This window comes from Pinus tabuliformis, chromosome 6 (genome assembly GCF_031772625.1).
Source record: "Pinus tabuliformis cultivar Carrire ecotype Pingquan chromosome 6, CPIR1, whole genome shotgun sequence".
In the NCBI taxonomy this organism is placed as follows: Eukaryota; Viridiplantae; Streptophyta; class Pinopsida; order Pinales; family Pinaceae; genus Pinus; species Pinus tabuliformis.
Window position 1 is genome coordinate 2,019,213,809 of NC_142292.1, and position 26,412 is coordinate 2,019,240,220.

Below are 26,412 nucleotides of genomic sequence, written 5' to 3' on the forward strand. Positions count from 1 at the left end.
AAAGCCAACTTTGACCAACATAAATACCACTAGAAATCAGTTGATTCAGTTAGGCCATGAGCTCTTGTAGGTGGGCTTTCAATGCCCAAAAAATAGGATATTATTTTATTTTTTCACATTTTAAATAATATATGTAGGTTCTGTATTATGTTACCCGCGTGTGTACGCACGTTTTAAAGGGAAAAGTCACGTATGGAATTCAAAATATTATTTTTTAATAACTGATCATGTCTATATGGGAAAGGGCTCCCCAAGGTCATAAGAGAGAATCAGAACTACAAAAGTGTAGAATGATGCTATAACAATGCTACAAGTGCAACAATTTTGGACACATAGAAAATTAGTATAACTTGATCATCTCTCCAAAGGAGCCAAAGCATGGTTTCAACAATCCTCCATAACAACCTTCAAAAACATAGAAAAAGAAGGTTGAGAATTGTGTGATTGCTCTACAATCCCAAAGCAAGAAAATGGAATGGTATGCTGACAGTGGTTGTTTAACACACATGATAGGAGATAGAAACATTTTATAAGCTTGAAAAATGAAAGGGATGGATCAATTTCATTTAGAAACGATGACAACCAAAATTTTAGGAAAGGGCACAATCAAGCTTGGAATCAAGGACATTGTAACTAATGTTTTACTTATTTAAAATATGAATCATAACCTGTTAAGTTTGAGTCAAATGTGTAAGAAAGAATATACGCTTCTATTTGAATCAAAGAAATGTGAAATAAGAAAGAAAAGATTAGGTATATTAGGGGTAAAAACAAAAAGGACTCCCAATGACATATACATCTTAGATTAAATTAGGAAGGAAAGTTGTTTAGTGAAGGAAGATGAAAGTTGGCTTAGGCACACAAGAATGGGTCACATACACTTTGACAATCTAGTCAAAATAAACAAAAAGGAAGCAGTAAGAGATATGCCTAAAATATCAAAAGAAGCAAGTACCATGTGTAAGCATATTGCCATCGAAGCCAAACAAGGGTTGAGTTCATAACCAAGGACCATGCCACTTCAAAACCTTTGGAATTGGTACACACTAATGTATGTGGAGTTATGGGAACTAAAGGATTGGATGGTGAACAATACTTCATGTTTCTTATTGATGATTACAAAAGAATGACAACGGTATGTTTTCTAAAGAAAAATTCAGAAGCATCTGAATGCTTTAGGATTTACAAAGATATGGTTGAAAACGAGACTAAATTGAAAATGAAGTGTTTAATATCAAACAATGGAGGATAATTCATGCCTAAAGAGTTCCAACACTTATGTGAAGAACAAGGAATAAAAAGGAAATTATTGACAACCATGATACCTTAGCAAAATGGAGTTGTTGAAAGGAAGAATAGAATGGTAGAGGAAATGGATAGAACTATGTTGAATGAATCCAAACTAAATGTTATTTTTGGGTACAAGCAGTAGAAACAATTGTTGATATTCTAAACAGAGGAATGCTTAGAAGTAACAGTGACAAGACCCCATATGAACTATGGAAGGGGAGATCAGAAGATGTCAAGAATTTTAGAGTCTTCGGAAGAAAATTCAATATATAAAGAGGGAAGATAAAAGGGTTGGAAATTTTGATTCGTAGGTAGATGAAGGTATACTTGTTGGATAATCAAGAAAAATAAAGGTATACAAATGTTATAATTTGAGACTAAAAAAGATAGTGAAAAGAATTAATGTAACAAAGATAAAATGCATGGGATAAAGACAAAGCACGTAAATACATCTTCAAAGGAGCAAGAACAAGAAGAACTAGAGAAAGAAGAAAGAATAAAATATGAAGAAAAATTAGAAGAAGATCCAATTGTCAACTAAGACGAAACAAATGCTAATCAACAAAATATCCAGGTACATTCCAAAGCAACTAAATGATGGTATAAGAAGAATCACCCATCATAGAAAATAATTAGAGATACAAATGAAGGATTAAAAACTAGAAGAAGCCATAAAATATGCATGTTGGAACATTAACATTTTGCATTTCTATTTATAGTTCAACCTAGCAGTTTTGAAGAATCTAGCCATGATGAACACTCGATTAAGGCCATTGAAGAATAAATGAATTATGTTGGGAAGAATGAGACATGGGAATTAGTTCCAAGACCTAAGGAAATAATGACATTGACACAAAATGGGTTTTTAGAAACAAGTTAAACGAAGATGGATAGGCAACCCAGAATAAGAAAAGATTGGTATGTAAAGGATATGTGCAAGTTGAAGGGATAAATTTTGAAGAAACATTTACACCTATTGACATAATGCAATTAGAAATCAATATGTTCTTGGCTTATGCTTTCTCAAGAAGGATCAAAGTGTACCAGATGGACGTAAGATCAACCTTTCTAAATGGAGAGTTAGAAGAAGTATACATAGAATAGACAAAAGGGTTTCTACTAATAAAAAAGGAAGATTATATCTATAGATCAAAGAAAGCCATGTATGGTCTTAAGGAAGCACTTAGAGCCTAGTACGTGAGACTAGACAAGAATTTAAAACAAGGATCCATAAGAGGAAGTGAAGATAACAATCTATATATAAAGGTTGATCGAGATAAACTGGCTATTATTGAAGTGTACGTGGATGACATCATCTGTTGAAGCAATGATGATAGGTTTAGTCAAAATTTTATCAAGGATATGTGAAATGAGTTTGAGATGTATCTACTTGGAGAGTTTACCTTCTTCTTGGGACTCCAAATATCTTAAGAAGATGAAGGCATATTCATTTCCCAAACCAAGTACATTAAGGAAATGTTAGAAAGGCTTCAAATGGAAAATTGTAAACCTGTAAGCACTCCCATGGTGGTCAATTGCAAGTTAAGAAAGGATGATGAATATTAGGAACCATAACAGAGGATTTCTGAATTGATGATTGACAACCTACTATATGTGATAGATTCAAGACCAGATGTGATGCAAGAAGTTGAATGAGTGGCAAGATTCCAAGTAGCACCAAAAGAATCTCATGTTGTAGTAGTAAAAAGGATATTCGAGTATCTCAAAGGAATAACAGAGTTTGGGTTTTGGTATCCAAAAGAGAATAAATTAATTGTGATAGCTTATACATATGCAGATTTGGCAGGTAGTATTAATGATTGAAAAAAGAAAAAGTGGATTAGCTTTATACTTAGGTGATTATTTGTTGTCTTGGTTGAGCAAGAAGCAATATTCAATATCCTTGTCTATCATAGAAGTAGAATACATAGTCACAAAAACATGTTTCACTCAGGTCATATGGATGAAGAAAACTATATAATATATACAAGTGAAGTATTATGATCCCATTCCGATATTTTGTGACAACACCAATTCCATAAGTATCTCAAGGAATCCTGTGATGAACTCCAAGACCAAACATAATCCAAAAAAACACCACTTTTTGTGGGAACAAGTTTCAGAAAAGAATATTAAGGTAGAGTACATTGGGACAAAGGAACATATAACTAACATCTCCACCAAGCCTCTTCCATTAGAGACATTTGATCATCTTCAATAGAAGCTCAAAGTACTTCTAGTTCACTTTGATCTACATTCCATCAAACCAAGAAGAAAGGGGGAGAAGGGAAAACAGAAAGGATCGATAGAAAGGTACTTCATCACGGGGAGTCATATTTTCCATTAATAGCAAAGGGTGAGAGAAATATCAATATCATGGAGATAGTGGGGTAGTAATCAAAAGGATATTATGAGTGTTTCCATCAATTCCAAAGGGGGGGATTGTTGAAAATTGGTTATCTTTGATGTCAACTCCCATAGAATCTAGAAGAATCCCCATTTTCATCACTCTTGTTATGGAACATCATTGTGAGAATATAAGTAAGACTATCATTATTTAATAGTAATCGTCATGTCATTTCTAATGGTAGGTGGCATGTCACATAACTCATCATTATTTAATAGTAATCGTCATGTCATTTCTAATGGTAGGTGGCATGTCACATAACTCATCATGGATGAAGAGATATTCCATATGAAACTTGAAGTCGTGGAGTCTAGTCACGATGCTCCAAATTGAATGAGGTCTTGGTCCAAAACGTTGGCATAAAAATTGAGTAAAAACATATTAGAATTTGGCAAAATTTATTTGGTCATGGTTGTTACAAATATTTGACCAATTCATCCCTCAAAAGGAGAATTTTATATTTTGAACATGGTGTCAAAAAGGGGAGTTAAGGTCAATCCCACAAAATAAAATTATAAATTATAAATTGTTTTTTTAAGATTAGGTTGTCTCTAAATTTTTGAGTATTTTTTAGGGTCAAGTAGGACCTCCTTTTAGCCCCCTTGCATATCTATATCTATATATATATCTTAGGGCACTTGTGAGCCCTCAATAAACATCAATATTATATATTTCATGTAATTTTCTATGAAATATCCAAGGCTAAGGGTTAAATTGCAAATCTGAAGTAGGGCCGAGTTTCTAATGGATTTTTGGTTTTATTTTTATCTTTTGTTTGGTGATATGTTGTGCAGAGACCGACTCTTTGAGGCCTGGTTTGAAGTAGCTTGAGGTTGAGTTGGGGCTTTATAGGCCGCAGAGATAGGAGGCTGAATTAACCATGTGACAGTTGTAGAAAGGTTTAAGTTAAACATTTTAAGGCCATAGTGAAAGAGGAAATTAGGTCATTGAGAAAGGACACATCAAGCTATACTCAAGCACTATATTAGGCCTCTTTTAATTCATATGATAAGGGCCAAACTTGGCCTATTTAAACCATAAGAGGGGGTATTAGATGATTGGTGGTGGTTATGTTAATATTGGCATTCATGTCAACCAAAATGGCATGAATTCATGTCGTAGAAGATGCATGGATCAGGAGGAATCCAGTGTGTTGATGCCTCGAAAATCGCTGCATCAACATCAGGGAAAACCACCCGATCCAAACCTTAAAGCAACTCCTTTTTTGTTTGGTGTGGTGGCTCCAACGGGATATAATGGGACTAGTTTCCCAATGATTTATAAGTGGGATGGATAAGTGATCAATTTTTAAATATCTAATGGGAATGATGGATGATCTATTATATAATACAACAATATAAAAGTAACTAATCTATCCTGGGAAGTCTTTCTCCTAGTGCAATTTTTTATGGTTCTTATCGACAAGTAGGCATATAGATGACTCTACTCATAAATAAAAAATATTCATTCATATGCTAATTACTTTGTTCAAATAGTTGAACAAAGTAATAATTAAAACGTTATCACACTAATATTTATATATTACTGACACACATATATATGAAAGATCACAGCTCTTAAACATTCAATAGTGATAAGTCAAAGAATTGTTGTAAGAGCATATACATATATCAATAATAGCAAAATAAATAAATGCTGATTTACATAAAAGCATGAAGCAAAAACACAGATAGTAGTACCGTATGCATTTGAGTCTCCTCCGATATGAATTGCATTCAGATCCTACCTTTTAACTTGGGAATACTTTCAGAAGAAGTAATAGTGCATATCACATAAAAGAATTCTTCATCAAAACTAAAAATTTAGGTCCAATTTTTATAAAAATAAATATATCGGAAGCACAGTAGTGCAACTTCTGATCCAAGTCTTAATACAAAAATTTGAGGACCCTTTCTAAAAACATGAAAGTGTCTATAAATACTACTTAAACTAACAAACTATGAAATAAATATGCTATGCGTTGGTATAACCAAATCACAAAAATGTGAAAATCTTCTTGAAATAGGCATGCTGCAGTCGGTCAAAAATGGTTCACTGTATTGGCTGATCATCTTGTGATTGGAGCTAACAAATGGCGAGCATCGGCTAAAATTATGGTGGATGACTCATGCATGAGTGTAACTGAGTAGTGTATGTGGCATCATTAAGTTTGGGAATCATATGGCCAATTGCATCGGTGAGGCATTTCATCGCTATCCGCTGACTATATGGTTTGACAAGGAAAAACCAAAAGGTTTCCCACGTTAAACTTTGAATACCTGTGATCAATTTTTCCCTCTACTCCAGCTCCTGTTTCCATGTCTGTTCTAATGCTTTTACTGGTGGAAGTTTCCCTGGAGAACACTCTATTATTAAATTTGATAAATAAAGATTGTTATTAATTAATTCAACCAGGTTGTTTGTTGCCGATCTACATCTTGATGTTGCTCTTTCAGCCTTCATTAGCTGAGATTTCCATTCAGTAAATATAATTTCTTTATGCGATTCCAGAATTTGTGGTAGATTAACAACTTTTCCCTTTTTAAATTCTTGCCAGGAGAGAAAATTTGTTAATCTTTCATCTGCTTTTTCCAAGTCCAGTCTCACATCTACTGATTTGTCAACCATGGATGATGAAATTTCACACAGAGGAAGAACCAATGAGATATTATGACATAATAGGCTCAACTAACTAGACAATTCCCTGGTAATTTGTAGAGCCTCAGATCTGAATTCTCCCACTTGGGGATATTATTTGAATCGTTCTATATGAACTGTCAGTTGAGTGATTTGTTCTTCCTTTGATTTACTCAGCTATTCATTTAATAACTACAACTTATTCAATGCATGGGATAACTCATGTTGCTTATGAATTGCTTATTCATCAATCCTCTTCTTTCCTTTGAGCAATTGCTCATTCAACTGATCATTTAGTTGCTTCTGGACCGCTAATTGTTGTTCCAGTTGTTCTATCTTCTGTTGTTTCTCCTGTGCCTGTGCTTCTAGAAAATTGATTGCTTGGTCCTTTTCTTTTAGCAAATTACTGACCTATGGTGCTTTATCCATTGTGGCCGTTGTGTATGCTCCAGCATACTAAGAAATTTTTGTGAGATCTTCGGAAGGATTAACTTCCTCTCTCCATACTACATTCGTTATCTCCATTTGTGAAGACAAAAGAGGAGAGTGATCAATTTTGCTCTTTTTCCTTTGTCTTTTGATTATAGCCCTATGCTTAGGGCTGTAGAAGACATCTAATGGTGTTATCTCTTCTATGTGTAAAACAATTTCATCAAGGGGATTTTCAGGGATTATTTCTACATCCTTATGAATCATGGGTGGGTTGCTTGCTTCTTCAGTCGGAACTGTGTTGATTATTGATTTCTGACTAGTGGTCACCTCAGGTATGCTGAATCCTTTAATGTTCTTAGCATTACTAATGATGGAATCAAATTGCTGCCATTCCTTGATTAGTTTAGGATCAACATAAATGCTTGAATCAAGGGGCCCGCTACTTGTTTCTTGTCTCTACTCCTGTTCTGGCAACTTTTCCTTTTCGGGAACCTTCTCCACTACAGGAGTATTATCGGTAGCTTTCTGTTTACTTTGACTCTATGGCTAAACTATTGGGGTTGTAGCTAATAGATCCAAAGGCAGAGTTTGCAACCTCTGGGCTCTGAGCCTATCGAAATTTTCTAACCCCTCTTCTTCATATTTGATACGAGCCAATCCTTTAACCTGATAAAATATTTCTGCTGAAGCAAACAAATCATCAAAGTCATCAAATTTTCTATTCAGAATGGTGGCAAGATTTAGCATCTGAATCTTCTCTGCCTCTTTCTCTACATGTTTATAATCATGTAAGGTAAAAATGCCACGCCGTAGAGGGAATGTAGGCCACACATGTTTCTTGGAATTCCTCAGGGTTTTTGACTTTCCTTCAAATATTATCTGATATGCCAACTCTCGGGCTAACAGTTTGTCAGGAACATATAGAGGAAGAACATGGGGTTTGGTAAGACTGCCAAAAAGCCTTACATAAGTGAATTTCTCCTCTCTGAACCAACTACCCATTGCAGTTAGGTCAATTGCTGCTTCCTGAGATATCCTAGGGGCAGGCTTATTGAAGATAGAATAATATACAAGTAGGACAAAACCATTGCAAATTCTGTACAAGTGATTTTTCTAGTGGGCCTTCCACAACTGTTTGTGATAGATATGAATAGGATTAGGATCTTTGGGAGTCCACTTCCATCCAAGTATGGGATATCAGAATTAAAACAAATGATGTCAAGAATATATGCACTGTAGTAAAAAGGAGGAATGGTCCGGGAAGTTGCATACGTTTTCTTTCTAAATTCTAGTATCTATGTAGCTATTCTATTAGATAGAATATTTGCCCAATCCATAACATAAACATTAATCACAGCTTCCATTAACAGGACCATATCTATAGTAAATTTTGTAGAATCATGTTGTCCCCACAATCTACACACCATAGCTCCAGCGTATCAATAAGGAGAAGATAATGAGTCAACATAATACTTACCCGATGACTCATGCTTATGTTTCTCTGGAAAATGCCTCCAGTGTCTGATCGGGTCCGACTCCAAGTCATTTTCTTTTGCAAACACTTCAAGGAATGCCTTGTTGTAGCACTTCTCGAGCGGAGGTAGATCGTACATTTTCCTGAGATCTTCATGCTTAAATGACCCGAATATTCTTCCATCAACCATGGAAAATGTTCTGTCTAAAGTTGGGATTTTCTTGACGACCCATCTAACCACATCAGTGTATGGAAATATTTTGGTGTGCGCTACTATCCTGTGAAGGTATGAACAGGCCAGTTCTTTGAGAGTTCCTTCTGACTTACTGGTGGAATCGGCTGTGGCTTCCTCTTCCAATTCTTTGGCTCCTCTACCTTTATCAAATTGTAGATGCTTTCCCAGCTCACATTTCCCAGACCAAGACATGTTGTATCTGATATTAGTCCCTTCTTACTCGGTTCTGGTTTTTTAGCTACAGGATTTGCCTTGGCCTTCTTAGATTTCTTCCCCATCTTCTCTGGATTCATGAGTTCAAAGAAACTCTGCACAGACAATTACAAACCGTAACATAGGGATATTGCCGCTGGAAGCCAATATGAAAATGAACAGAATTAAGGCAGTTAACATATGATAATTCAGACACAATTAAGAACCACCACGAGTGAAATCTTTGAAGGATTTACTCTTAAATGTGAAATTAATAGCCGTTCGAGTCGCAAATCATGATGAATAGATATCATAAATACCCATCTCATCGATCATATATTGAATGATTATCTCAAGTGTGTCTTTGGATTTCCCCGATCGACGATAAATTGTAAATCACAATCGGTAGTTTCAAAAGGGCGAGGCTTCATTACTTGAGATGAATATCTCCAATTGCGATAAGGTGATATTATAATAAAGTGGGATATGCTTTCATTGAATTGGTTTGATTTATTAATTTTTAAAAGACTTATACATACAAACCATGTCGCAAATGTTTTCTCCTTGAGATGCGTGCCTTATTTATTGATCACAATGGGATGTTTGGCTTGTGTTTTAGCTCTTTGTCATACGACACCTCTGATTTCCAATTGCGATATCCTTTATCAGATCGGAGGATTTAATGAGGACCTTTTTCGATGTATCCCTTTGTCATTGCGATACGCGATCTTCGATCGCTTTATCGCAATGTAGAATTATTTATAATATTTTTCAAAGGAACACTTTATACTTTATTCAAAAGGCTTTACAAAATGAATTACTTACATCGAGCCTTTTGATAAAGGTTTTTTTTTTTTTTTTTTAATGAGGATAATACTAGTTTTATTTATCAAATCACAAATCTTACTGAGCTTATTTAAAAAGGGATCCATTTCTTATTAAAAATTTTGTGTAAAAGTTTTTTAGAAATGGGGGGTTGATGTATAGCACAAAAATTGGTGATCCGTTGGAAGAAACAGTTATCTCTGAGAAAGTAATGTAATATTTTAACGTTCTTAATCTGAAAACCTTAGTGGATAGAGAAAATCTAATATAACTAGGTAATCATAAACTCTGAATATAATGAAAACTATTTTTGCCATCTCTTTCTCATCTCAAAATTGCATACATTCTAAGTTTACGTAAACATTTATTGGTTTATAATGATAAAACAAGACACTTCTCCAACTTAGCTTATATAATGACTCTCTTGTCACAGGTAGAGCCACTATTGCTAGCAAACGTCTATAGTCTCGATAGGGTTAATTTTTAACCATTTAATCATTCATTGTCCCATCCATTTCAGAGTATAATTTAAAAGAATGAATCCAAAAGATATGTTTCCACATATTTTGTATTGCATTTTCCTTTTTTCCTTATTTCTTTATTTTGTAAGATAAAAAGCCATTGTTCTGGTTTTGTGGCCAGCTATTGACAATGCCATTCACTGGTTGTAATTTAACTGAACATGCTGGCTCGTGATGAGACCCCTTGTCATATAATTATAAGCCATTGCCTTGTTTTGGTATGGAGTGTTGGTAATGTCAGTTGAACTAGTCCCCTATGATCATGGTAAACAAGCTCATGATGAGACCTCTTATCTTTTATATCAAATATATTTTAGAATTACACTCTGAAAAATCATAAACTTTTATGGATGGGGTGAATAATTTACTCCTTAAGACAACATGGATGACAATTTTAAGAGTTGAAGATGCTAAGATTGGATCAGTCTTTGCTTTGTATTGATAACCTTTTTTAGGATTTAAAACTTAGAATGATTTACAGTATTTTCAAGTTTTGAAAAGATTTTACAAAAATAAAAAGGGTTTTCAAAGTTTAATCATTCTTAATTTCCTAGAACTTTCTCTTCTTCCTTCAAGGCTTCCATCTATCAAAAGTAAATATTAACACTATTTTTCTTTTAAGTAACCTTTTCAAAATAGTAAAAACTAATAAAGTGCTATTTACAACTTTATTTTCCAAGAAAGAAATTAAACTATTTTTTCACACAAATATAGCTGAAAATTGAATATTTACAGAGTGAGAAGGGGTTACCTCCTCAAGTGAAGATTTTTTTCAAAATAATCCCATTGACAGGAAGAAAATCTCTCTTTCCTGATAGATTTTGCAATATGAATGTTGATGGGCCTATCTTCTCGTTGATTTGAAATGGTCTGAGCCACATTTTCTGAAATTTAGTCTGTTTTCCTTTATCCTCGTGGGCTTTGTCCCATTTCAAAACAAGATCACCAACTTGTAAAAGTTTTGGGCTAGTGAAAGTTGTGTCAAAGAAGACTTAACAATTTTTTGATGCTTTTCATGTGTAGTTCGGTCTTCCTCTCTATTTTCTTCTAATTTCAAGATTTGATTATGTCTCAATTGAATAGAAGATGAGGGATTTTCTTCAATAAACTGCATTAAGGCTAGTGATGGAAGTACTAAGTTTGCTGGTATGATAGCCTCCTTTCCATACACCAAATTAAATGGAGAAGTGCCTATTGAGACCTTTTGTGTTATACGGTCTGCCCATAATGCGAATATCAAAGACTTATGCCAATTCTTATGATTCTGATCAATAGTTCTCTTAATAATTTTGATAAGATTTTTATTGGTGGATTCTGTTAAACCATTACCATGAGGGTAGTAGTTTGCAGAATATTTCAATTTGAATCCTCTTTTGATAGCAAATTCAAGTATGGAATTACCAGAGAAATAAGATGCATTATAAAAAATAAGAGCGTTTGGGACACCAAACCTGGTAATGATGAACTGGTCTATGAATTCAATGATTTCCTCAGAGTTTGATGTCTTCAAATGAATTGCTTCTAACCACTTAGTAAATTAATCTGTAGTTGTAAGGATATACCTATGCTGTTTGGATGAATGTGGAATAATTTCTCCAATGATATCCAATTCCCATTGTTCAAAGGGCTGCTCAATGTTGACTAGTTGCAAAGGAAAAGCTGGCTTTCTTTGTCTTCCACTGGAAGTTTGACATGTTTTTCATTTCCTTACATATTCATGAGTATCTTTAAATAAGGTGGGCCAATAATACCTAGCATGAATAATTTTGTGAGTTGTTGTATCAGCTCCAAAATGTCCTCCTGCTGGACCATCATGTAATTCCTGCAAGACCTTTTGTGCTTCAAGTTTTTCTAAGAATCTTAACAAAATCGAATCATAATTCCGTCTAAACAATACGTCATCAACAATCATGCAGTTTTTTGCTTTTAGTCTTATGGCACGTTTATTTTTATAGGAAATATTAGAAGGAGCATATCCATTTTAAAAATAAAATATCAAATCTGCATATTGGGATTCAAGATTGATGGTACTTATCTCATTGATTTCTTCAATATTGTTAGTACCTTCATGTTCCTGAATATTAGAAGCTCCTGCTAACAACCTACAAAAAACTTGGCCTTTGACAATCTTTGCTGGTCTAATGTTCAAATCATATTCTTGTAATGTCATAACCCAATTTGCTCTTTTTTCTCCCAATTCCCTTTGATCTAGTAACTGTCTTACTGCTGAAAAAGGGACTATTACTTTTATGTGAGTCTTTAAGAGAAAGGGGCTAAAGTGTTTAATGGCCTTGAATATAGTAAAGGCTTGCTTTTCAACTTCAAAGTAATTAAGCTCAGCACCTTGAAGATTTGAACTATAAAATGATATTGGCACTTCCAAGTTTTCATCATTGATTTGTGCCAATATTGCTACGTAAGATGAATCATATGCTAGAGTATATAAAATAAAATGATTTGAAAAATTGGGAGTGTTTAATGCAGGAGAATTTATGATTGCTTGCTTGATTGAATCAAAAGCCTCCTTTTCTATATGTCCCCATTTAAACACTGAGTTTTTCTTGATCATGATTTGTAATGGTAAAACAATCTGTGAAAAATCTGGAACAAATCTTTTTACAAAATTTATTTGACCTAAAAATGATTGCATTGATTTTTTATTATGTGGAAATGGAATATCAAAAATCTCTTTGATTCTATCTGGATCGATATAAATACTGTCATTTAAAATAATGAATCCCAAGAGTTTACCTTGGTCAAGAGAAAAAAATGACTTCTTAGGATTTAGTGAAATCCCATACATTTTACAGCGTTCAAAGATTTGTTTCAAATCGTGTAAATGGTTTTCTATTTTCTTAGAGAAGACAGTAATGTCATCCAAATAGACAACTATTGATTTATTAATCAGACCTTTGAATGCTATATCCATTGCTCTTTGGAAGGTAGCTCCAGCATTAATTAAACCGAAAGACATTTTTTGATAGGCATAAGTTCCCCACTTACTTTTGAAAGTAGTCTTGAGTCTGTCATCGGGGTGCACCAAGATTTGGTTATACCCTAAAACACCATCTAAAAAAGACATTAATTCAGAATCAGCTACTGAATACAGAGTTTGCTCCATTGTTGGTAGTGGGAAGTTATCCTTTTGACTTGCCTTATTAATATTTCTGAAATCAATGCAAATTCTGATGTCACCGTTCTTCTTTCTCATAGGCACTAAGTTGGATACCCACTTTGAATGTCTAACAGGAAAAATTATCATAGCCTTTAAGAGTTTGTTTAACTCAGCTTTTATTTGATTTTCAAGGTTCGAATGAATTTTCCTTAATTTCTTCTGTATTGTTTTTCTTCAGATATCATTGGAATTGTATGTTGTATGATAGAAGTGTCATATGTTTGCAAGTCATCATAATTCCAAGCGAAGACACTTTTATATCTATTCAATAATCTGATAAATGCATATCTTTCTTCTGAAGTAAGTCCTAATCCCAGATTGATGTTTTGTGGCTTGGCATCTGTGCCAAGATTTATTAATTCAAATCTTAAAGTAGAACTTTGAAGCTTTGAATTAGTAACCTGTTTAAACCTATCTTTGATGTCATAAAGGTCTTCAAGTTTGATCACTGGTTTAGGTATTGAATTTTCTTCAAGTTTTTGCTTCATTTGAAGATCATGCTCACTTTCATCAATAATTTGATCATCATAGGACTTATCAGAAGTTAAGAAATTTAAGATGTCATCGTCATGATTGAATACTCGCCAGTTAGTGACATTATCTAGAACTGATGGTCTAAAAATTAACTCTACTGAAAATTTATCAGGACTGTAATCTTCCAATGGAAGGAGCTTAGAAGCAACATTGGCTAGTAAATCTGCTATTGCATTATGAGATCTAGGAATGGGAGAAATATTAAATGCTAGAAAATGAGATACAAGGTCTTCTACCAAGGATTGATAATGTTTAAGGTGACTAGAAAGGCACTGTATAGTATTTCTTACTTGCTTTATAACAATTTAAAAGTCACCGAACACTTTCAAGTATTGAACCTTAAGACCTATTGCTTTGTAAAGTCCTTGAATCAAGGCTTCATATTCAACAGTATTATTTGTGCACTCAAATTCTAATCTACATGATAGCATAGTCTTTTCTCCTTTAGGACTAACTAAAATACATCTTGCTCCTGCACCGTCATTAGATTTAGACCCATCAAAATATAATGACCAAAATAAAGGTTTATCTATAGTTTTATTTACAATTTCCTCAGCAATTTTAACACATCTTGATGTATCTGTTTGGGAAAAATTTTCAATTTGAGATGTGAAATTATTAACTGAGAAAGGTGATGATTGAGCACTAAAATTACCAAAGAATGATTCAGATGAGTAGTTACCAAGAATATTATTGTTGAATGCTATAGGCTGGTTTTCTTGTTCAAACTCCGTTACAGTATGAGTCATATGTTTCTCCCGATCAATCTTGATCTGATTTGGCTTTCCTTTATAAGGAAGCCACATGTGAGACCAATCGGTAGAAATATAACCATGAAGTTTCTCAGACCAGTGTCTGCTTAAAATCAAACCATAAAACTCAGGAATATCAACAACTAATATATCAATTCTCTAAACTACTCTTGGATCAACTGACAACCTAATGGTAACTGAGTTGATTTCTCCCAATACTTGGATCTTAGTTTTATCCAACTGGACAATATGTACTGTAGAATTTTGGGGTTCAATATTTAGTTTAGAACAAACTGAAGCTGGCATTATATTCGATGAAGCCCCTGAGTCTGTCAAGAAATTGTGTAGATTTCTATTATAAATCTCGTAGGTCAATAGAAAAGGAGGAGTATGGGAATTTGATCTATCTCCAATTAGAATAGCATCAGTAGCTTCTACTCTACTAGCTGGTGGCTTACCTGTCTCATTAGCAGCTTTGGACAATACAGCATTTGGAAGAGGAGAAGAAGGTATTGCATCTAATTCTTTGAGCAACAGTTTTTGTTGATGTTTGAGCTTACTAAGCTCAAACATAGTGATATTTGCTTTCATTTTCTTCATGTCTTCAACGATGTTGTAATCCTTCGAGTCTACAACTACTAATGTTTTAGATGTTGAAGGTGGATTGGAAGTTGATGGCTGATTTTGAGTAGGCATCGTTGTAGACTTCTTTGTGGGAACCCTTTCTTTAGTGGTAGTACCGATATTATTTTTCTTTTGAGTCGGTTGAACAGGTTCAGGAGTTCCTTTACTCCTGGTACTTACTGGAAAAGCTTCCTGTTCATTTTCAGTATCAGAATTGGGAAAAATGAAGTCCCACATCCCATGACATTCTACAGCTTCCTCTTCTTCGGTTTCTTTAGATGATAAGACTATATCTTCTTCTTCATCATTCTTGGGGTCTGACTCTGCGTTGGATATAGCATTAGGGGGTTTTGATTCTGGTTTCTTAAAGTTTCTGAATGGCTTCTTAGTTGAGGTCTCAGCTACTTGTTTCTTAATTTCTATCATTTCATTTGACATAGTTTTTAGAACTTTTTGGAGACCTTCCATATCATATGGATCTTTAGCCATTTTCTTCTTTGAATCATCTTTGAAGGTAACTTTTTTAGATTTTCTATCTTCAAGAGCAGCTTTCTTTTCTAAGGTGATGATATGTTTTTCCACAACAATTGCCTCTTTCATATTCTCTGCTAAAGTAGGCTTTGCAGCTCTATCGACAAAGATAGCTATGTTTGAAGGTAAGAATGATATGTACCATTCACTTCTAACCTATTCACTAGGTTTTAAGGCAGTAGGAATATTATTTAAGAGTTTATTAAATCATGAATTAAACTCTTTTATAGGCTCTCTAGATTCCGTTTTAAGATTTGAGAGATCATTGTTTAACGTTGCTACAAATCTGTCATAACCATATTTAATTAAGAACTACTCTTGGAAAATATTCCAACTAGTAATGGATTTTGATGGTAACAAAAAGTACCAAGACCCGGCTGATTCTTGTAGGGTATATGGGAAAAGCCTGACAACCACATCTTCTTCAATAACTCCTTTTAAATTGACTGACAACATAAAATTGTTTATGTGTTCATCTGCCTGAACACCTGCATCTGGATTGAATTTTGGCAACCATTTCTCGGGATGAGCTGGCAATGGGTTCAAAGGTGTAGACATTATGATTGCACCATGATTGTTCCATGGGTTCTGTGCCATTTTTGAGATACTAATGGATGATAGCGTATATGAAGTTCCAGATGGTTGGGAAGGAGCTGATATTGAAGTTCCAGATGGTTGAGAAGCAAATGTTGAAGTTCCAGTACCCTGTTGAATGACAATCTGGAGTGGGGGAGTGGATGGTTGAATTTGCAATGGAGAAGATGAAATGGATTATGATGATGAGAAAGTTTCACTATCAGACCCTTCAGTTGTCTTCCTTGCTCTTTTTCTTTTAGACAAAGGTAATTCAGTAGGTTCAATACCAAGCTTTTCACTCAGAAGTCTGGTGAGGGGATGAGAATGAATGAATTGCAAAGTCACATTGCCTTGAGATAACTGAGATTTTTGTGGTGATATTGAGAATCCTTGAAGTTTATGAATTAGAGATTGTAGTTCGGGAGCTTCTAGAGTTGATTTATCTGAGATGTTTTGGGGTTCAACAGTGGTTGTTGTTTTCTCAACTTCTCACTTAGAAAATGGAGATTTAGCATGCGAGGGAGAAGTCGGAGGTGAGGTGGAGGGAGATTTACTCTCAGAATGGATTATAGATTTGTATTTTCTTGCCATTCACAGTTCATGCCCTCCTTCTAGCACTAAAAATGTTGATGCCTTGAAAATCGATGCATCAACATTGGGGAAAACCACCCGGTCCGGACCTTAAAAAAGTTCCTTTTCCGTTTGGTGTGGTGGCTCCGACTGGATATAATGGGACCAGTTTCCCAATGATTTATAAGTGGGATGGATAAGTGATCGATTTTTAAATATCTAATGGGAATGATGGATGATCTATTCTATAATACAACAATATAAAAGTAACTAATCTATCCTGGGAAGTCTTTCTCCTAATGCAATTTTTTATGGTTCTTATCAACAAGTAGGCATATAGATGACTCTACTCATAAATAAAAATATTCATTCATATGATAATTACTTTGTTCAAGTAGTTGAACAAAGTAATAATTAAAACGTTATCACACTAATCTTTATATATTACTGACACACATATATATGAAAGATAACAACTCTTAAACATTCAATAGTGATAAGTCAAAGAATTGTTGTAAGAACATATACATATATCAATAATAGCAAAATAAATAAATGTTGATTCACATAAAAGCATGAAGCAAAAACACAGATAGTAGTACTGTATGCATTTGAGTCTCCTCCAATATGAATTGCATTCAGATCCTGCCTTTTAACTTGGAAATACTTTCACAAGAAGCAATAGTGCATATCACATAAAAACATTCTTCGTCAAAACTCAGAATTCAGGTCTAATTTTTATAAAAACAAATATATCGGAAGCACAGTAGTGAAACTTCCGATCCAAGTCTTAATACAAAAATTTGAGGACCCTTTCTAAAAACATGAAAGGGTCTATAAATACTACTTAAATTATAAAACTATGAAATAAATATGCTATGCGCTGGTATAACAAAATCACAAAAATGTGAAAATCTTCTTGAAATAGGTATGTTGCAGTCGGTCAAAAATGGTTCACTGTATTGGTTGATCATCTTGTGATTGGAGCTGACAAATGGCGAGCATCGGCTGAAGTTCTGGTGGATGACTCATGCGTGAGTGTAACTGAGCAGTGTATGTGGCATCATTAAGTTCGGGAATCATATGGCCAATTGCATCGGTGAGGCATTTCATCGCTGTCTGTTGACTATATGGTTTGACAAGGAAAAACCAAAAGGTTTCCCACATTAAACTTTGAATACCTGTGATCAATTTTTCCCTCTGCTCCAGCTCCTGTTTCCACATTTGTTCTAATGCTTTTACTGGTGGAAGTTTCCCTGGAGAACACTCTGTTATTAAATTTGATAAATAAAGACTGTTATTAATTAATTCAACTAGGTTGTTTGTTTCCGATTTGCATCTTGATGTTTCTCTTTCAGCCTTCATTAGCTGAGATTGCCATTCAGTAAATAGAATTTCTTTATGCGATTCTAGAATTTGTGGTAGATTAGCAGCTTTTCCCTCTTTAGATTCTTGCCAGGAGAGAAAATTTGTTAATCTTTCATCTGCTTTTTCCAAGTCCAGTCTCGCATCTACTAATTTGTCAACCATGGATGATGAAATTTCACATAGAGGAAGAACCAGTGAGATATTATGACATAATAGGCTTAACTGACTAGAAAATGCCCTGGTAATTTGTAGACCCTTAGATATGAATTTTCCCACTTGGAGATATTCTTTGAATCGTTCTATCTGAACTGTCAGTTGAGTGATTAGTTCTTCCTTTGATTTACTCAGTTGTTCATTTAATAACTGCAACTTACTCAATGCTTGGGATAACTGTTGAGATTGCAACAAGATGATGGAGCTTAGTGAAAAGAGTTGCCTTCACTAAGTGGGCCCGCAGGCAAATTATGGCGCAAGTTCTATTTTTGATCACAGTGTGGATGATCACAGTGTGAGTGATCACAGTGTGAGTGATCACAGTGTGAGTGATCACAATGTGGGTGACCAAAGTGTGGGTGACCACAGTGTGGGTGATCAAAGTCTATTTTTAGACTGGCTGTCAAAAATAGAAAAGTCAAATATTATTGTCTCATAATAATATTTGGACTATAAACTTGATCTTATTCTCTTGGAGCACTTCAGTTTGAGCTACATATGTGGCCCATGCAACTGTCAGAAGGAAGTACGCTTTTCTTATGAGTCAGTTGAGTTGTTGCATGCATGACTTCAGTTAGAACTCAATCAGTTGAGTTTGGTGGAGTTGATTGTGGAGTTGATGGAGTTGTGTTCAGTTTGACTTGGTTAAACTAGTTGTAGTTAGTCTAACTGCAAATAGACTAATGATGAGTTGTTAAATTAATTATCAACTCATAATACAACTATAGAATACATCAGTTAACTCAGTTGCATGTCAGTGCATGTTCAGTTCAGCAGGGACAGGTGTTTGAGAATCAGATTGCTATCAGTTGTGACTATAGTTGTGCATCAGATCTTGCACAATCAAGGGATTGAGTATGCCAATGAGTTTGCTCATGTATTTGCCCAGTTTGTAGCTTCTGCTCACGTCTTACACATTGTGAGTGATTCTTTGGAGGTGAAATACGATTTTGGTAGACCATTCTCATTCATTCTTGAGCAGGTATTGAGCAGTGGAGGCAGGCAAGCAGTGGAATAGATTTGGAGATCAGATCTTAGCTGTATTGTGTGTAACAGGTGGAGCTGTTACTGGATTGCTTGTGATAAGCATTGTACTTTGTAATGTTACATGGTCTCAATCATTAATATACATATAGTGTGGGGTTTTTAGCGAGATGCTTTCCCCGCGTTACATACTGTGTTAATGTGTGAATGCTCTTGATGTTTTATTGTTATTGATGCTGCTATATTGATGATCAACGTAGATGAGCTTATGTATTGTGTATGTATTCCGCAATAGTACATGATCAGGATAATCTCTGTTGAATATGTGTTAAATTATTCAAAATTTCTACAATAACTCCCGTTGCTTATGAATTGCTTGATCATCAATCCTCTGTTTTTCTTTGAGAAATTGCTCATTCAACTGATCATTTAGTTGCTTCTGGACTAGTAATTGTTGTTCTAGCTGTTCTATCTTATGTTTTTTCTCCTATGCCTGTGCTTGTAGCAAACTGATTGCTTGGTCCTTTTCTTTTAGCAAATTACTGACCTCTGATGCTTTATCCATTGTGGTTGTTGTGTATGTTCCAGCATACTGAGAAAGTTTGGCGAGGTCTTCGGAAGGACTTCCTCTCTCCATACCACATTCGTTATCTCCATTTCTGAAGTCAAAAGAGGAGAGTGATCAATTTTCCTCTTTTTCCTTTGTCTTTTGATTACAGTCCTATGCTTAGGGCTATAGAAGACATCTAATGGTGGTATCTCTTCTATGTGTAAAACAATTTCATCGGAGGGATTTTCAGGGATTATTTCTACATCCTTATGAATCATGGGTGGGCTGCTTGTTCCTTCAGTCGGAACTGTGTTGATTACTGATTTCTGACTAGTGGTCACCTCAGGTGTGCTGAATCCTTGAATGTTCTCAGTATTACTAATGATGGAATCAAATTGCTGCTATTCCTTGATTAGTTTAGGATCAACATAAATGCTTGAATCAAGGGTCCCGCTACTTGTTTCTTGTCTCTGCTCCTGTTCTGGCAACTTTTCCTTTTCGGGAACCTTCTCCAATATAGGAGTATTATTGACAGATTTATGTTTACTTTGGCTCTGTGGCTGAACTGTTAGAGTTGTAGCTAATAGATCCAAAGGCAAAATTTGCAACCTCTGGGCTCTAAACCTATCGATTTTTTCTAACCCCTCTTCTCCATATTTGATATGAGCCAACCTCTTAACCTGATAAAATATTTCGGCTGAAGCAAACAAATCATCAAAGTCATCGGCTTCATGATCAAATCTGGTAAGTTTAGCTTGAGAGGTAACGTTATAGGCAACCTTCCTTGGGTCAAATTGCCTATTCGGAATGGTGGCAAGATTTAGCATCTAAATCTTCTCTGCCTCTTTCTCTACATGTTTATAATCATGTAAGGTAAAAATGCCACACCATAGGGGGAATGTAGGCCACATATGTTTCTTGGAATCCCTTAGGGTTTTTGACATTCCTTCAACTGTTATCTGATATGCCAACTCTCAGGCTAACAGTTTGTCAAGAACCTATAGAGGAAGAACATTAGGTTTGGTAAGACTGCCAAAAAGCCTTACATAAGTGAATTTCGCCTGTCCAAACCAACTACCCATTGCGGTTTGGTCAATTTTTGCTTCTTGAGATATCCTAGGGGTAGGCTTATTGAAGATAGAATAATATACAAGTAGGACAAAACCATTGCAAATTCAGTACAAGTGATTCTTATAGTGGGCCTTCCACAACTGTTTGTGATAGATATGAATAGGATTAGGATCTTTGGGAGTCCACTTCCATCCGAGTACGAGATATTCAAAGTTAAAACAAATGATGTCAAGAATATATGCACTGTAGTAAAAAGGAGGAATGGTCCGGGAAGTTGCATATGTTTTCTTTCTAAATTCTAGTATCTCAGTGGCTATTCTATTAGATAGAATATTTGCCTAATCCATAACATAACCATTAATCGCAGTTTCCATTAACGGGACCATATCTATAGTAAATTTAGCAGAATCACGTTGTCCCGACAATCTACACATCATAGCGCCAACGTAGCAATAAGGAGAAGATAATGAGTCAACAAAATACTTACCCGATGACTCATGCTTATGTTTCTCTGGGAAATGCCTCCAGTGTTTGATCGGGTCCAACTCCAAGTCATTTTATTTTGCAAACAATTCTAGGAATGCCTTGTTGTAGCACTTCTCGGGCGGAGGTAGATGGTACATTTGCCTGAGATCTTCAGGTTTAAATGACCCGAATATTCTTCCATCAGCCATGGAAAATGTTCTGTCTGAAGTTGGGATTTTCTCGACGACCCATCTAACCACATCAGTGTATGGCAAAATTTTGGCCCATGCTGCTATCCTATGAAGGTATGAACATGCCATTTCTTTGAGAGTTCCTTCTGACTTACTAGTGGAATCGGCTATGCCTTCCTCTTCCAATTCTTCGGGCTCCTTTACCTCTATCAAATTGTAGATTCTTTACCAACTCGCATTTCCCAGACGGAGACATGTTGTATCTGATATTAGTCCCTTCCTGCTTGGTTTTGGTTCTTTAACTACAAGAGTTGCCTTGGCCTTCTTAGATTTTTTCCGCATTTTCTCCAGATTCATGAGTTCAAAGAAACTCTACACAGACAATTACAAATCGTAACACAGGGATATTTCCGCTGAAAGCCAATATGAAAATGAACAGAATTAAGGCAGTTAACATATGATAAGTCGAACGCAATCAAGAACCACCACGAGTGAAATCTTTGAAGGATTTACTCTTAACTGTGAAATTAATAGCCGTTCGAGCCGCAAATCGTGATGAATAGATATCATAAATACCCGTCTCAATGATCATATATTGAATGATTATTTCAAGTGTGTCTTTGGATTTCCCCGATCGGTGATAAATTGCAAATCACAATCGGGAGTTTCAAAAGGGCGAGGCTTCATTACTTGAGACGAATATCTCCGATTGCGATAAGGTGATATTATAATAAGGCAGGATATGTTTTCATTGAATTGGTTTGATTTATTAATTTTTAAAAGACTTATGCATGCAAATCATGTCGCGAATGTTTTATTCTTGAGATGCGTGCCTTATTTATTGATCGCAATGGGAGGTTTAGCTTGTGTTTTAGCTCTTTGTCACACGACACCTCCGATTGCCGATTGTGATTACTTTCATCAGATCAAAGGATTTAACGAGGACCTTTTTCGATGTATCCCTTTGTCATTGCAATACACGATCTCTGATCGCTTTATGGCAATGTAGAATTATTTATAATATTTTTCAAAGGAACACTTTATACTTTATTCAAAAGGCTTTACAAAATGAACTACTTACATCAGGGCTTTTGATAAAGGGGTTTTTTTTTTTTATAATGAGGATAGAACCAGTTTTGTTTATCAAATCACAAATCTTACTAAGTTTATTTAAAAAGGAACCCATTTCTTATTAAAAATTTCGTGTAAAAGTTTTTTAGAAATGGGGGGTTGTTTTACAGCACAACACTGTGGTAGCTACAGAATTTATTTAGAGAATCATCACAGTAGCAGGCTTACTAGAAAATCCATAAAACAATGACTACTGTGTTGTTCCAGTGGAATCCCATCATTGTTGGAATGCTTTGTGGAAAATCATCATAGTAGCAGGATCACTGAAGAAGCCATAAAATGATAGCTATGGTGGTTGGGAGTTCAGTATTCTAAGCACAAGAAGCAGAGTCGAGGAGAAAAGTGTGGCAGAGAGTTCACAACCATATCAGAGGTAGCAGATTGGCTTAAATCCTACATCAAGCCTTCTCCATTGGAAACTTCTCTGGAAGATCTTTCCAATGTTTTGCAGAAGTCTAAAAATGGATCCGGGATTGAATGATATGGGTTGTCGAAGTTTGGGGATGTGAAGTTTCAAACAGGATGAAATATTGGAAATCAGAACCCATCTGGATGCGATAGCGGAACCCTGGAGACCAGCATATCGGATATCAATATAACAGAATAGAAACATATTAGATATCAAAATATCAGAGGGCAGATTCTATCAGAATATCAAAACTTCTTAACATATGTATTTTAAGAAGTTACTATATCCATTGCTGCCAATATTGTTAAAAATTCGAGGGATGATTAGCATAGTTAATAAAGGATTTTGTTGCAAAACAAAAGGTTAACTGAGACTCCTTTTCTCTCCTATGGTAGGACACATGATAGCATGAGATTGGCTCTGAGAAGCTGCAGTGGCAATTGACGTCAGTAGGACATGGTAGTATGACATGACACATGGCAGGCATATTCAACATTATTGGGTGGCCTAGTGGGCCAAATCCGTGTGATACGTGTCACCACTAAGAATTCTCCATTGGAGTAATGACGTCATATAGGAGGTTGGCATATAAGAGTATGAGAACCTTGTAACTCTTGTGCAAATGGTTTTTTTTAAGTTACGATGGACGGGGCTTCTAATGGTGTGTTGGCACTTGGTCATGAGAGTTCAAAGAACCAAGGGTGCAATGCAATTAACAAAGGAATATTGGCCCTCAGAAGGTTAATATTACAGAAGTATTTTAATTGGCCGAAACTTCGTCAGGATGTTGGGAAGTACATAAAATCCTGCATCAGTTGCGACATTGCCAAACCAACCATCAAGAAGCAATGCATATATACTCCTCTACCTACTCTTAGCCGGCCTTGGGAATCTATCTCCATGGTTTACATGTTGGGCCTTCCTTCTACTAAGTGCGACAACAATTGTTTTTTTGTGGTCATCGACAGATTCTTTAAGATGGCCATCATGGTGGTCTGCAAGTAGAGTATCACTACAAAGGCCAATACTAAGCTCTTCTTTGAGCGAGTGTGGGTACACTTTGGGATCCCACAGTCCATTGTCTCATATCGGGTTAGAAGATTCTTGAGTGCATTTTGGTTAAGTCTCTAGTCAATGTCGGATACAAAAATTACTAAGTCCATGACTTTCCATCCCCAAACTGATGGCCAAACAGAGGTTGTCAACAGGATGATCGTACACATTATGTGCATGGCCAACTCAAAGCATCCATGTACATGGGATGAAATTCTCCCCTATGTCCAACATAGCTACAATAGAGCTTTCCACAGCTCAACAGGTCACAACCCCTTTCAGGTAGGGCTGGGATTTCAGCGATTATGCCCCATTGTGAGGCCATAACATTTGTATCCACTCAGGTAGATTTGGCTTATGTTTAGTCCAAAGCTGAAAGGGCTAATAGCTTCATTGAATGCATTCAAAACATCTGCCAGTAGGTCCATGATATATTGGACAGAGCCAATACTAAGTACAAGCAGTTCCATGATCAACATCACGTGTCACACAAGTTCCATGTGGGCAACAAAGTTTGGCTACATTTACAGAAGGAGTGCCTTGATGGACCACATCACAAGCTTCGCCCACTCCAATATGGGCCATACACCATCTCCAAGGCCATCAGTGATAATGCCTTCGAGCTCAACATCCCATTGTTCCTTGGTTTGCACCCAGTGTTCAATGTAGGTCACCTTCAACCATACTTTCCACCATTGTTGGACACATCTGGCATTGAAAAACAACTCACACCAATAGAGATCGATCCGGACTGCATGAAACAAACCACAATTGATCAGATCATGGACGCACAGATCAAGAACACTTGCCAATAAAGGATACAGTTACATAGAGTTTTCAAAGCAAGCCAACACCTTCACCAGGGCAAGTGGTTCACCACGGACTAGGTTCAACAGAAATGTCCTCACCTCATGGAGGCTCTGCACGCAATGGGGACCATTTATTCCTAAGGGAGGAGGAATGATTAAGGTGGATATCGGTGGCCACCTGCCTATTCCACGTAGACCCCCCCAATCAATTTCATATGTTTCCTTGTTCATGTCAGCATTTACTATTTTTAGTAGTATTTTTGGTCATGAACTTTTAGAGCAGTTTTGACCTCGTAAATGAAGTTTTTTGGGTCCGTAGAAGGCCCACAGCCATATCTAGGGGCCTATTGTGAAACCTATAGTACTCGGTGAGACTTTTCCAACAAGGTATCATACACACCAAACAGAGATAATATGACCAACTTACGACCCCGAGAAGTTGGCTACCCAACTAACCCCAACGAGCCCAACAAACTCTTGGTGTTACATCCCCTGGGGTTAGGGTTTTGGTTGTTTATGGTTTTCTCATGTTTTCCAATAATAAATAGGCCCTTGAGCCTAATTGTAACAGAGTTCAAAGGCATGTAGCCGCCACTACTCTTCTTAGAGATAAGCTACCATCGCCTGAGCTATCTTATTTCCATTGTGTTTGTAAGCATAGTTCAATATTTTTGTATTAATGAAATGAAGTTTTTTTCTGTTGCATCTCTATGTTTATGATTATATGTATAATTTATTGCATTTCTATTTAAGTTTGGATCAGTGGCATACAAATTGGAGTTGCGTGCATCTTCCCGAGTAAACCCAACTTTTTATGTTTCATGCTTAAAGAAGGTTATCAGTGATAAGATTCTAGTTCAAACATTGTTTCCAGATATTGACGAAGAAGGGAAAATCATATTTGATCCTGAACCAGTCACGAAAACAAGAACCTGACAACTATGGAATCGATAAGGTTTAGAGTATCTCGTTAAGTGGAAGAACTTACTCGTTGAAGATTCCACATGGGAGGATGAGAATTTATACATAAGTGTCCATAACTACTCAAGGGTTGAGTACATCACATTTTTAAAGGAGAGGTGCATGTTAGGTCCCTATAATACTAGTGTATCCCCCTTGTTGTTATTTTTGTGCCCAAGTATCCCCCATACCGTTATTCTTGTTCCCCATAGAAGCCCACTATTGTTATTGTTGTGCCCTTACATTATTATTTTTATGTAGGCTCTAATTATATTGTGACCCCTTAAACTCCTATATATACAAAAAAGGTCTTGTCATTTGTATCATCCAAGAATTTTTCATTTATGTAATTTAAAGGGGGTTTCCCTCCCGAAGAGAATAATTTTTAAGTCGTTGATATATATTTTCTTCTATTTTGTGAGTTGGTTGCATA